The sequence below is a fragment of the Polypterus senegalus genome, chromosome 12, assembly GCF_016835505.1.
Source record: "Polypterus senegalus isolate Bchr_013 chromosome 12, ASM1683550v1, whole genome shotgun sequence".
Taxonomy (NCBI): Eukaryota; Metazoa; Chordata; class Cladistia; order Polypteriformes; family Polypteridae; genus Polypterus; species Polypterus senegalus.
Genome location: NC_053165.1, coordinates 41,553,225 through 41,565,890, shown reverse-complemented (window position 1 = coordinate 41,565,890; position 12,666 = coordinate 41,553,225). Strand labels below are relative to the sequence as shown.

Genomic DNA, 12,666 nt, shown 5'->3' with positions numbered 1-12,666 from the left:
CCCGTAGGTAGAAGGCTGAAATTTGGCAGGCTTATTCCTTACAGCTTACTTACAAAATTTCATTTCGAAATTCTACACATAACGGTCAACAACGTCCGCCATGTTGTACTTTCTTATTTATTGCCCCATCTTCACGAAATTTGGTAATCAGCTTCCCTGCGCTAACCAAAACCGATGTACGCATTTATTTTCGTGGTATGACGCCACTGTCGGCCGCCATATTGAACTTTCCAACATCACTAATTTTCCAACTTCCCGTGTAGGTAGAAGGCTGGAATTTGGCAGGCTCATTCCTTACAGCTTACTTACAAAAGTTAAGCAGGTTTCATTTCAAAATTCTACACATAACGGTCATAACGGTTGACAACGTTCGCCATGTTGAACTTTCTTATTCATGCCCCCATCTTCACGAAATTTGGTAGGCGGCTTCCGCGCTAACCAAACCAATGTACATATTTATTTCGGTGGTATGACGCCACTGTTAGCCGCCATATTGAACTTTCCAACGTCACTAATTCTCCAACGTCTCGTGTAGGTAGAAGGCTGAAATTTGGTACTTATTTCGGTGGTATGATGCCTCTGTCGGCCGCCATATTGAACTTTTCAACGGTCTTTGTTACTTATGGGCCCATCTTCAAGAAATTTGGTATGCGTGTTCCCAACGCTAACTGAATCCTACTTACGTACATAAGTGTGAGGCGGCGTTGGGTCCCCCAATCCAAAGCCTCCCATGTTGTTGGCTGCCTGCCTATATAAGGCCGTCCGTTGCTCCAGTCTCTACATTCCCTTCCTTGCTTCGCCACGGGATTCACGTCTCCCTGCTGATAACTACAGCCTTTTCATTTAATCCACGGCTTCTCCGCTGTTTTATTGTTCATTTATTACGATTATAGTTATTGTGTAGGTATTTTAGACTTACTTTACATTGTTCAGGTACCCATTTCCTTTATCATTCCAACCGTACCCCCATTAACATGTCTGTCGAGGTGATCACTATCGATCAAAGAACTGTCACTTACCGAGTGGTGTCCATTCCCGGAGACGGCATCTACCTTTTCCATTCTCTTTGTTACATATTGCACAGCCAATCAGGCTCACTCTTGAGGAACATTGTGTCTTATGTATTGAATGACTGGGACAGGTTCAAGGTGTGGACTGATGACAGTACAGGAGATAATTATTCTACACAGGAGCACTAGAAGAGTGAAATGCTTAAGCCCTTCACCTATGCATCTGCATGTGAGTTGATGGCTGACGCTGAATTGTTCGGTTGTCGCTTTCAAATGTACCGAAATGGCCAAATATTTGACACCTTTTGATAACCGCCAATGCCTCTTAAACATCTTAGATTGACAGGTGACGATTTCAGTAGTGGACGCTTTGATGTTTATGAATGTTTAAACTCTCAAAAGCTGGATGTAAAGTTATCGATGAAACAGGTTGTATACTCTTGACAGATGCCGAATGTGTCTTCAACACAAGTCCTACAAATACTGTCGCAATTGAAACAAACCATGAAACTCAAACCGATTATGACAGCAGATTTGAGATTTGAAACAAGATTACTGTTCACATGGCCAACTGTACGTTGCATGCTCAAGAGTAAGCTCACCGCACAGCTTGGTCATATTACAACCGGAGGGCAATGTGGTATACAAAGAGATCCTTAAAAAATAATTATTGGTATATTTTCCCTCAGTTTAAAAAGGTTTAATTTTCTTCTTAATAAAAATTTTAAGGCAGTACTTCGTTGCTGCGAATCACGGGTATTTTGCTAGTATATAATAAAATGAGTGGCTGTTCAAGGAAAAAAGATTGGTTCGTAAATATATAAATTGGTTCAGATACATTGGTTTGAATATCTACATTGGTTTTAATAGATCTGTTCAGATATATACATTAGTTGGAATTTACGGGCAGGCACAGTGTGTGGCCACCTAAGTTTAGCATCTCCTCTTCGCTTCATCATTGCTTCAGTATTGTTTTCATTATTGTATGTATTTTATACAAGTAGCATATGCCTGTCTGCCACGTTTTGTTTCGTACGCCGTCTTGGTTGGGGGTCATCGATTTCAAAGCACTTTCTTTCCTTTCATTATTTAAAACACTCGCACAGATACCCGCCTCCTCGCCCCACTCCGTCCCGCCCCAGCTCATTGTACCCGCCTCACTCGCTCCTTCTTGCCCCTCCCATGACAGATTTTTCTCAAAAGCTGAGTTACCGGAAAGCCATTGATCTCAATCGCAGTATGCCCCATTTTTCCCCCTCATGATAACGTTGCTTTTTCATTGACCGAAAGCCGCCTGGTGATTTCTGTTATTCCGTATTGGAAGCATTTCATTAAAGGGCGATCTGCTTTAGCAAGGATCTTAGTTCTGTTTGCTGAAAGGATGTTATGGAGGAAAACACTGGAGTTGTGCTGTTTCTTTTAAATGTTGATCAGAGATCAGAATGACCAGAATATTCGTGCTTTTCAAATAACTGATGTCTAACTGTTTTTATAGTAAAACTGACAAAACCACACGCACACAACACACACACTCAAACTCAACAAATCGTGGGCCGCACACAATACTGATTAAGTGCATCTGTCGGGGTGATCATTTTTTTCACCCAATAAAACGTTAATTCGTTAGATAGAAAGATAGAAAGCAGCACAGTGATTTCTATTTTTCCTTATTGACGATCTGTTTTTAGGCTTAAGCATTTTTGATTGACTTACAAAAAAAAAGTTTTTACTTATACTCTTTGCTTCAAATTGGCTTTTTAAAAAACCTTTTTGATAAAATTTATTTATGACAGTTTAAAATAAAAAAAGTAGTGCTCAAAATTATAATGCACCGTATCTAAAAGGAAGTGGTGGTGGTAGGAGTAAGATTGCTGACTCACAGTTAAATGATCACTGCCTTGTGTACGGGGTGGCTTCCTTTCTGTTATTTTATTTATTTACTTATTTTTACAAATTGCTTTGAGTAGTAAGAAAGGCACTATAAAAATGTAAGGAATTATTATAATTATTATACGTGTGAATGCGTGATCAAATTCAGCCGCTGCGTAGTGGGGTATAAATGGGGACACTATGTGCTCGACAATACCACAAGTTCATTGATATAATTACACAGTAAGGTGCGCACACAATACAAACGTAGTAAAGGTTCATATAAATTGATTATATACAAATGTTTAACAAGTTGAGAGATGTAAACTGGTTAAAATGCACAAAATTATACATGTATTGCTTTATAGTTCACATATAGTGTATGTATATTATTAAAATAATAATGTAAAAAAATCATATAAAATGGTATAGAATCTGCATCATGGACTTATTTTGTGTAATATTTCTTCAAAGAAGTCTTTAATTTGTTTGCTTTAAAAAAATCTTATGGCACACCTGTGAACCATTGAAAATCGCTGATCTTAATCAATAAATATTTGAACAGGTGCTCTAAAATATCTGTGCCTCATAGAATTCAGTGTCCCTTCTCTTAGTTGCACTGAGATGTGATTGCTGAGGAACTCCTCTTGTTCGCGTGCTGTATAATATGAGTTTAATGTTAGTGGAAGCTTACTACACTACTCGACACAGTTTACTATTTGGTTTTGTTTTTGTCTGATAAAAACAAGCATAATCAAAACCAGGTACTGAACACAAACAATTTTACACAATTTTATAAATTTTTTAAATATTTGCTATGTCATTTTTGCTGAAAAAATCTGCGCTTACTGTTGGCAGTTTTTTTCTTTTCCTTTGATTACACAGAATGGGCCAATTTGTAATAAAATTTAGATGAATTTTAAGGTGTGAGAGTATTTATTCTAAATGTCTATAGCACACAACATATCCGACTCAACTCAATGTGCTTATAATGGATGCGTTCAAAAATCTCCCATACTGTGCTTTTTTATTTTCTACCAGCCATATTGATCTCTGATTCTATCTCAGGCACAAACAATTTATAGACAGAAGTTTGCCACCTGCAGGCCTGAAAAGATATAAAAAATTAGAAAACAGAATCTACTGTGTTCTGACAGGTGTGGCCATGAAAATCATGGGGGCTTAGGAAGAACAAGACTCTTAGGCTTGAATCAGTGTGCAGACCCCACCTAGCTGTTTTGAGGAAAACAAAGAAAAACAAGCATGTTGTGTCAAGGTTAGGGACAGTAAGACTTGAATGGCCCATGTATAAGAATGGTAAACCGTTAATGAGCAGAGTAAGAGTAGGTAATAAGAGTATGGACAGGCACAAAACGACAGAGACAGCATCTGAGATTAAGAACAATACATACATTATCTAAACATGTTTTCCAGGGCAGGATCACAGGAAACCTGGGGCCTACCCTAGCAGGTTTGGATGCAAGGCAGGAAAATCCCTGGTATGCAATATGTATGATATGGCTGATGTTAAGAACAAAAAGAATATGATGATTTCAATTATCTATTTTGAGAGAGAGAGAGAAACATTGAAAAAATGGGGACAGATATTTTAAAACATAATTCTGCTACTGGATTATTCTCACAATATCAGGTATAATGAGCTGTGAATATTAACTAAAAAAGATAAATTAATAATATATATATATATATATATATATATATATATATATATATATATATATATATTATATATATACACAAAAACACATTAGTATGTGCTTAGTATTAGTATTTAGCTTTTCATTACTTGGCAGACTGTGTTCGCCTACCTACCCGTAGTTCAGTAGAGACATTGCCAACTTAGGAATTTTACAAGGTTTGTATCGCTTCATTGTTAAACAATGTTTTTAAAGCAAAAGTGATTGGTCAGCATATACTGATCTTGTATGATCAGTGCCATTTTATTTTCAAAAATTGGGAGTGGTCTCCCCTAGACTTTCTCATGTACTCAGATATGGGGATGGATATTTGAGGAGTAAACCGCAAAACAATGATTATATTATGTACATTAAAGAACCATCAACAACAAATCAAATTAATAATATACTGAGCAATCATTATAAAAGTAAAGTTGAATAAATCGGACTTTGCAGCTGCCTGAATAAAAAAAAAATTAAGTGTGTGTTCAGGTAAAGTACTACTTCCGGTTGAAGGATTATCACCCAAAAGTTAATACAGATCTACAATTCTGGTGTAACAACCATATGCCAAATTTCATCCATCTATCTAGTTACGTTTTTGAGTTATCGTGTTATACACACACACACACACACATACGCAATTCCAAAAAATGGTATTTTCAGACTAAAACGTCAAGATTCATCAAAATCTCGAGGTTGAATTTTTTTCATGATTACTGTACTTTATACTTTGTGTGGTAAGTGGCAGGTGAATTGCTCTCAACAAAAAGCAGGCACCTGAGAAATAAACTGAAACATTACTGTCTCGTGATTTTTCTGACCATACGGTAAAGTTTTCAATTTTGGGCGTTTTTATTACATTTTGATATACAACAAAATCACTTTCTATTCCATACGCTTTACGCACGTATTCAGCTCGCAGTGTCACTGCAAATGCTGTGTGAATACCCGCCCTTCTTCACCAGCCGTCATTCAATGGATGAATATGTGCGGGCGGCTCGTAGTGGATGACATTCAGTTTTTGAGTTATCAGGGTTAAAAAGTAACAGCAAGAATATTCATTCAAAAATGAAAGCTAAAATTATTTTAGTAAATTATTATTTTATTTCAGTTAGTCTTTTCAGCTACTAATAGTTTCGTTTCGTTTTTTTTTATTTCGGTTTTGTTAATTGTTTTATTTCAGTTTACGAAAATGTTTTTTTAATAATAGATTCAGTTTTGATTTAACTTTTTGTTAACCATAATAACCTTGATTCTAATAATCATTTATTATGAGATAAAACATTCAATATTTTACTGACAAAACACCTACATCTCATAATTCATACCTTATGTTCTGTTCAGTGCTCGTGCCTGTGAGTGAACTGGTATTGCTATGTAGTAGCCGTTAACTTACACATTGAATTATTAGTGGAGAGTTAGCATTTTGTGGTAAATAGCAAGCTAAATTACATGGTGTACATTAGACGTGTCATTGTGATGCAGCATGGTGAACATGCCAGGAAAGAGCGTGTTTAGCTTGAAATGGTTGGAAAATGATGATTACTAAGCTTGGCTTCAACATGACAAATCAAATAGGCATATTGCTGGGTGCCATAACTGTTTGAAGAAGTTTGGCATTAGAAATATATTTGAGTATGTTTTGAAAAGCAGTATGAACAGAAGTAAACTTTGTGAAATGAGAGCTCTAGTTGGGCTAGTGATACGTCTACTATATCACCTTCTTTGTCTTCATATACTGTATGTACAGAAAGTGAATGTCTGAAATTTAAAATCCTGTTGTTGCTAAATGTGATGGACAAGCACTACATTACATGTCATGGCGAAGACGTGGGTAAGCTTTCTCAGTAAATTTTTCCTGGTAATAGTGAGATTCATACGATGTGCATGGATGCCCTTCCTCATACTTTTCATCCAAAACGATTTACTACCTAAAAGATACCAAAATAACTTTTTATTCTAATTTATGTATCTAACAGTTATCTGGTCGCTAGCACCCCAACACAGCAAATTTCTGTATTTTTACATTAGCATTTAAAATGCTTTAACAAAATATTATTTTTTTCATCATTTCTTTGTATCTTTTGTTTGCACACACCAAATTGTTGACACAAGCCTGCTCTGTGCACACCACATGTATAATGGTATGTTCGTTGTCTAGAAAACAATATCTCTGTATTATAAAAAAATCTTGGAAAGGAAAACCAGGGAGATGAGACGTGATCTTCTCGGAAATTCTCGGAAGACACTTAAAAGACCCACGAGAAAAAAGAGATTGGCCACGGAGCGTCTCGCGGGGACCATAAACATAGACTTGGCGCCAAGAGATTGTCCCGGGACCGTTTCACGGGGACATGGAACATGAGATTCTTGCAAGACATGCCCTACTTACAACCAATATCAAATAAGACCACGGGCAGCAAAACACTCAGTCATGTAATGGAATGTAGCACACACAGATCCTGTGCTCTCAGCTTGTTTTATCTTGGTAGAGTAATATATTGTGACAGGCGCCTGGCGTCCATGCCCAGCCGGGACGCCCTGCACACTGTATTCAGGGGGAGCAGCCCTGGACAGTGCAATACCTCCCCCTGGACGCTAGATGGCCACCCCCTGGGCTGGTGTAGTGCCTTGGTTTCCCACAGGGCTCCCTGGGAATTGGAGTTGGGGGTAGCCCTGTTGGGTCCCGCAGGTACCACCAGGGAGTGCTGTTTTTGGGACTCCTGAGCCCGTGTGGGCAACAGATTCATCACACCTGGAAGTGCCGCCAGTTCCTGGTGATCAAACACCTGGAGCACTTCCAGGTGACCTATAAAAGGGAGCCAGCAACCACCACTCATGGGCCAGAGTCGGGTGGAGGAGGACAAGGTTGCTACGGAGGAGTGGTGGTGCCAAGGAAGTGAAAAGTGCTTGTGCGGTACTGGTGCTTGGGACTGTGTTGTGGCTGGGGGGATTACGGGGAAGATGTGCCCCCCCAGCTGAAGAGAAATAAAAGTCTTTTGTATTTTAGACGTGCCTCCTGTGTCCAATCTGTGTCGGGTCAGGCGCTATATAGTGCCTTTTCACAATATATATTGCTCTACTTTCCCCTATTATATTATTAACTAACAAAATACCCGGGTTTCACAGCGGAGAAGAAGTGTGTTAAAGAAGTAATGAAAAAGAAAAGGAAACATTTTAATAAAAACGTAACATGATTGACAATGTAATTGTTTTGTCATTGTTATGAGTGTTGCTGGCATATATATAGATATATACATATCACCACATGAGCAGTGTCTGGTTGTCTCCACACATACCGCTTAGAATTAAGGCCAAAAAGTTCTATCTTGGTCTCATCAGACCAGAGAATCTTATTTCTCACCATCTCGAGTCTTTCAGGTGTCTTTAGCAAACCCATGCGGCTGTCATGTTTCTTGCCTCTCCTCAGTGTGTGGAGACAACCAGGCACTGCTCATCACTTGTCCAATACAGTCCCCACAGTGAAGCATGGCGGTGGCAGCATCATGCTGTGGGGGTGTTTTTCAGCTGCAGGGACAGGAGGACTGGTTGCAATCGAGGGAAAGATGAATGCGGCCAAGTACAGGGATATCCTGGACAAAAACCTTCTCCAGAGTGCTAAGGACCTCAGACTGGGCCGAAGGTTTACCTTCCAACAAGACAATGACCCTAAGCACACAGCTAAAATAACGTAGAAGTGGCTTCAGAACAACTCTGTGACTGTTCTTGAATGGCCCAGCCAGAGCCCCTGACTTAAACCTAATTGAGCATCTCTGGAGAGACCTAAAATGGCTGTCCACCAACGTTTACCATCCAACCTGACAGAACTGGAGAGGATCTGCAAGGCGGAATGGCAGAGGATCCCCAAATCCAGGTCAAGAAGACTCAAGGCTGTATTGGCTCAAAAGGGTGCTTCTACTAAATACTGAGCAAAGGGTCTGAATACTTAGGACCATGTGATATTTCAGTTTTTCTTTTTTAATAAATCTGCAACAATTTCAAAAATTCTTTTGTCTGTCAATATGGGGTGCTGTGCGTACATTAATGAGGGAAACAATTAATTTAAATGATTTTAACAAATGGCTGCAATATAACAAAGAGTGAAAAATTGAAGGGGGTCTGAATACTTTCCGTACCCACTGTGTATATGTATGTATATATATATATATATATATATATATATATATATATGTGAAACCTGGCCCCGGCACAGACAGACGGACAACATTGTTTCACCACACACCATTTATTGTCACTAATATTATCTACAAAATGGCTCACGTGCACCCCAGTGCCTTCTTGCACCGATTTCCCCAAGTCCAGGCCCACAGTCTCTTGTGCCTTCCTGGCCTCCCCGCCCCTCTCTCCAGTTCCGTCTACTTCCTCCCGACTTCCACCAATGACTGGAGGGAGGCTGCCCTAAATAATGCCCCGGATGAGCCCCAGGTGTTTCCATTCTTAGCCACGCCTGCGGGCGGAAGTATCGCCGCCTTCCTGGCAGCTCTCCGGTGCCACACAAAGTCTTCCCCGCACTTCCTGGTGTGGCGGAAGTGTCGGCTCCGGATACTAGGCACTGGGCGCGCCTGGCGGTGGCCACGGGTCCTGCAGGGCTGGGCTTCCATGCCCTGTACCCAGGCCCCTGAACCAGGACGGACGCCCCACTCTGTCTGGAGGAGGCACTCGCCTCCTCACGCCCTCCAGGTGTCCCGCCGGGCTCCAGCCCCAGCCGCGGACCGTACGGGATAAACCGGCATCGGAGCGCCGCCTGGCGGTGACCACGGGCCCCTACAGGGCTGGGCCTCCATGCCCTGTACCCGCGGTCCCCAACAGAACCAGGACGGACGCCTCGCGGTGTGGAGGAGGCACAAGCCCTCCTCTCGCCCTCCAGCGCCCCGCCGGGCTCCAGCCCGCCGGCGACTGCATGGGATCAACGCATCGGGCGCCTGGCGGTAACCACGGGCCCCTACAGGGTAGGGCTTCCATGCCCTCACCCGTGGCTCCCAATAGAACCAGGACGGTTGCCCCTCATGGGTCTGGAGGAGGCACAAGCCCTCCTCACGCCCTCCATGCCCCGCCGGGCTCCAGCCCCGCCGGGGACCACATATATATATATATATATATATATATATATACACTCTCCCATAAAGGATTATTAGGAACACCATACTAATACGGTGTTTGACCCCTTTTCGCCTTCAGAACTGCCTTAATTCTACGTGGCATTGATTCAACAAGGTGCTGAAAGCATTCTTTAGAAATGTTGGCCCATATTGATAGGATAGCATCTTGCAGTTGATGGAGATTTGTGGGATGCACATCCAGAGCACGAAGCTCCCTGCTCCACCACATCCCAAAGATGCTCTATTGGGTTGAGATCTGGTGACTGTGGGGCCATTTTAGTATAGTGAACTCATTGTCATGTTCAAGAAACCAATTTGAAATGATTCGAGCTTTGTGACATGGTGCATTATCCTGCTGGAAGTAGCCATCAGAGGATGGGTACATGGTGGTCATGAAGGGATGGACATGGTCAGAAACAATGCTCAGGTACCCGTGGCGTTTAAACGATGCCCAATTGGCACTAAGGGGCCTAAAGTGTGCCAAGAAAACATCCCCTACACCATTACACCACCACCACCAGCCTGCACAGTGGTAACAAGGCATGATGGATCCATGTTCTCATTCTCTTTACGCCAAATTCTGACTCTACCATTTGAATGTCTCAAAAGAAATCGAGACTCATCAGACCAGGCAACATTTTTCCAGTCTTCAACTGTGCAATTTTGGTGAGCTCGTGCAAATTGTAGCCTCTTTTTCCTATTTGTAGTGGAGATGAGTGGTACCCGTGGGGTCTTCTGCTGTTGTAGCCCATCCGCCTCAAGGTTGTGCGTGTTGTGGCTTCACAAATGCTTTGCTGCATACCTCGGTTGTAACGAGTGGTTATTTCAGTCAAAGTTGCTCTTCTATCAGCTTGAATCAGTCGGCCCATTCTCCTCTGACCTCTAGCATCAACAAGGCATTTTGCCACAGGACTGCCGCGATACTGGATGTTTTTCCCTTTTCACACCATTCTTTGTAAACCCTAGAAATGGTTGTGTGTGAAAATCCCAGTATCTGAGCAGATTGTGAAATACTCAGACTGGCCGGTCTGGCACCAACAACCATGCCACGCTCAAAATTGCTTAAATCACCTTTCTTTCCCATTCTGACATTCAGTTTGGAGTTCAGGAGATTGTCTTGACCAGGACCACACCCCTATATGCATTGAAGCAACTGCCATGTGATTGGTTGATTAGATAATTGCATTAATGAGAAATTGAATTGTTCCTAATAATCCTTTAGGTGAGTGTATATACTGTGTGTGTGTATATATATGTATATAAAAAATATATCACACCAAAACTCATAACAGTGACAAATCATGTTACGTTATTTTCAAAATGTTTTCTTTTTCATTACTTCTTTAACACACTACTTCTCCGCTGCGAAGCGTGGGTATTTTGCTAGTATATATATACTATATATAATACTGCTCACAAAAATTAAAGGAACACTTTAAAGAAACACATTAGATACATCAGATCTCAATATAAAGTTGGATATCTATACAAATAACGACAGGGCAGTGTCTTAGGAACAAAAGGATGCCAAGTCTTTTAATGGAAATAAAAGTTTTCTGCCTACAGAGGGCTCAATTGTGTAGACACCCTAAAATCAGAGTGAAATGAAGATGTGGCAGGCTAGTCCATTTTTCAAAAACTTAATTTCTGCTACTCAAAATGCTTTTCAGTATCTTGTGTGGCCCCACGAGCTTGTATGCATGCTTGACAATGTCGGGGCATGCTCCTAATGAGACGACGGATGGTGTCTTGTGGCATTTCCTCCCAGATCTGTATGAGGGCATCCCTGAGCTGTTGTACAGTCTGAGGAGCAACCTGGCGGCCTAATGGACCGAAACATAATGTCCCACAGATGTTCTATTGGGTTTAAGTCAGGGGATCGTGAAGGCCATTCAATTGTTTCAATTCCTTCATCCTCCAGGTACTGCCTGCATACTCTTGCCACATGAGGCATTGTCGTGCATTAGGAGGAAACCAGGACCTACTGCACCAGCGTAGGGTCTGACAATGGGTCCAAGGATTTCATCCTGATACCTAATGGCAGTCAAGGTGTCTTTGTCTAGCTTGTAGAAGTCTGTGCGTCCCTCCATGGATATGCCTCCCCAGACCATCACTGACCCACCACCAAACTGGTCATGCCGAATGATGTTACAGACAGCATAACATTCTCCAGGGTGAACCTGCTCTCATCTGTGAAAAACACAGGGTGCCATTGCTGGACTTGACAATTCTGGTATTCTATGGTAAGTGCCGATCGAGCTCCACTGCGCTGGGTTGTGAGCACAGGGCCCACTAGAGGACGTTGGGCCCTCAGACCACCCTCAAGAAGTCTGTTTCTGATTGTTTGGTCAGAGACATTCACACCAGTGGCCTGCTGGAGGTCATTTTGTAGAGCTCTGGAAATGCTCATCCTGTTTGTCCTTGTCCAAAGGAGCAGATACCAGTCCTGCTGATGGGTTAAGGACCTTCTATGGTCCTGTCCAGCTCTCCTAGACTAACTGCCTGTCTCCTGGAATCTCCTCCATGCCCTTGAGACAGTGCTGGGAGACACTGCAAACCTTCTGGCAATGACACACATTGATGTGCCATCCTGGAGAACCTGTGCAACCTTTGTAGGGTCCAGATTTCGCCTCATGCTACCAGTAGTTACACTGACCATAGCGAAATGCAAAACTAGTGAAAAAAACAGTCAGAAAAGATGAGGAGGGAAAAATGTCAGTGGCTTCCACCTGTTAAACCATTCCTGCTTTGGGGGTCATCTCATTGTTGCCCCTCTAGTGCACCTGTTGTTAATTTCATTAACAGCAAAGCAGCTGAAACTGATTAACAACCCCCTGTGCTACTTAACTGACCAAATCAATATCCCAGAAGTTTCATTGACTTGATGCTCTACTCTGATTAAAAAGTGTTCCTTTAATTTTTTTGAGCAGCATATATATATATCTATATATGTAGAGAGATATATAT

General features: G+C 41.6%; 2 protein-coding genes across 5 annotated transcripts in view; both read left to right on the top strand.

The window, feature by feature from the left end:
• LOC120540305 (tripartite motif-containing protein 54-like) overlaps positions 1–12,666 on the top strand; it is a 192,794-nt gene that overhangs the window by 93,327 nt on the left and 86,801 nt on the right. The gene's annotated exons all lie outside the window — the stretch shown is intronic.
• ptpdc1a (protein tyrosine phosphatase domain containing 1a) overlaps positions 1–12,666 on the top strand; it is a 140,647-nt gene that overhangs the window by 93,482 nt on the left and 34,499 nt on the right. The window lies entirely within an intron of this gene.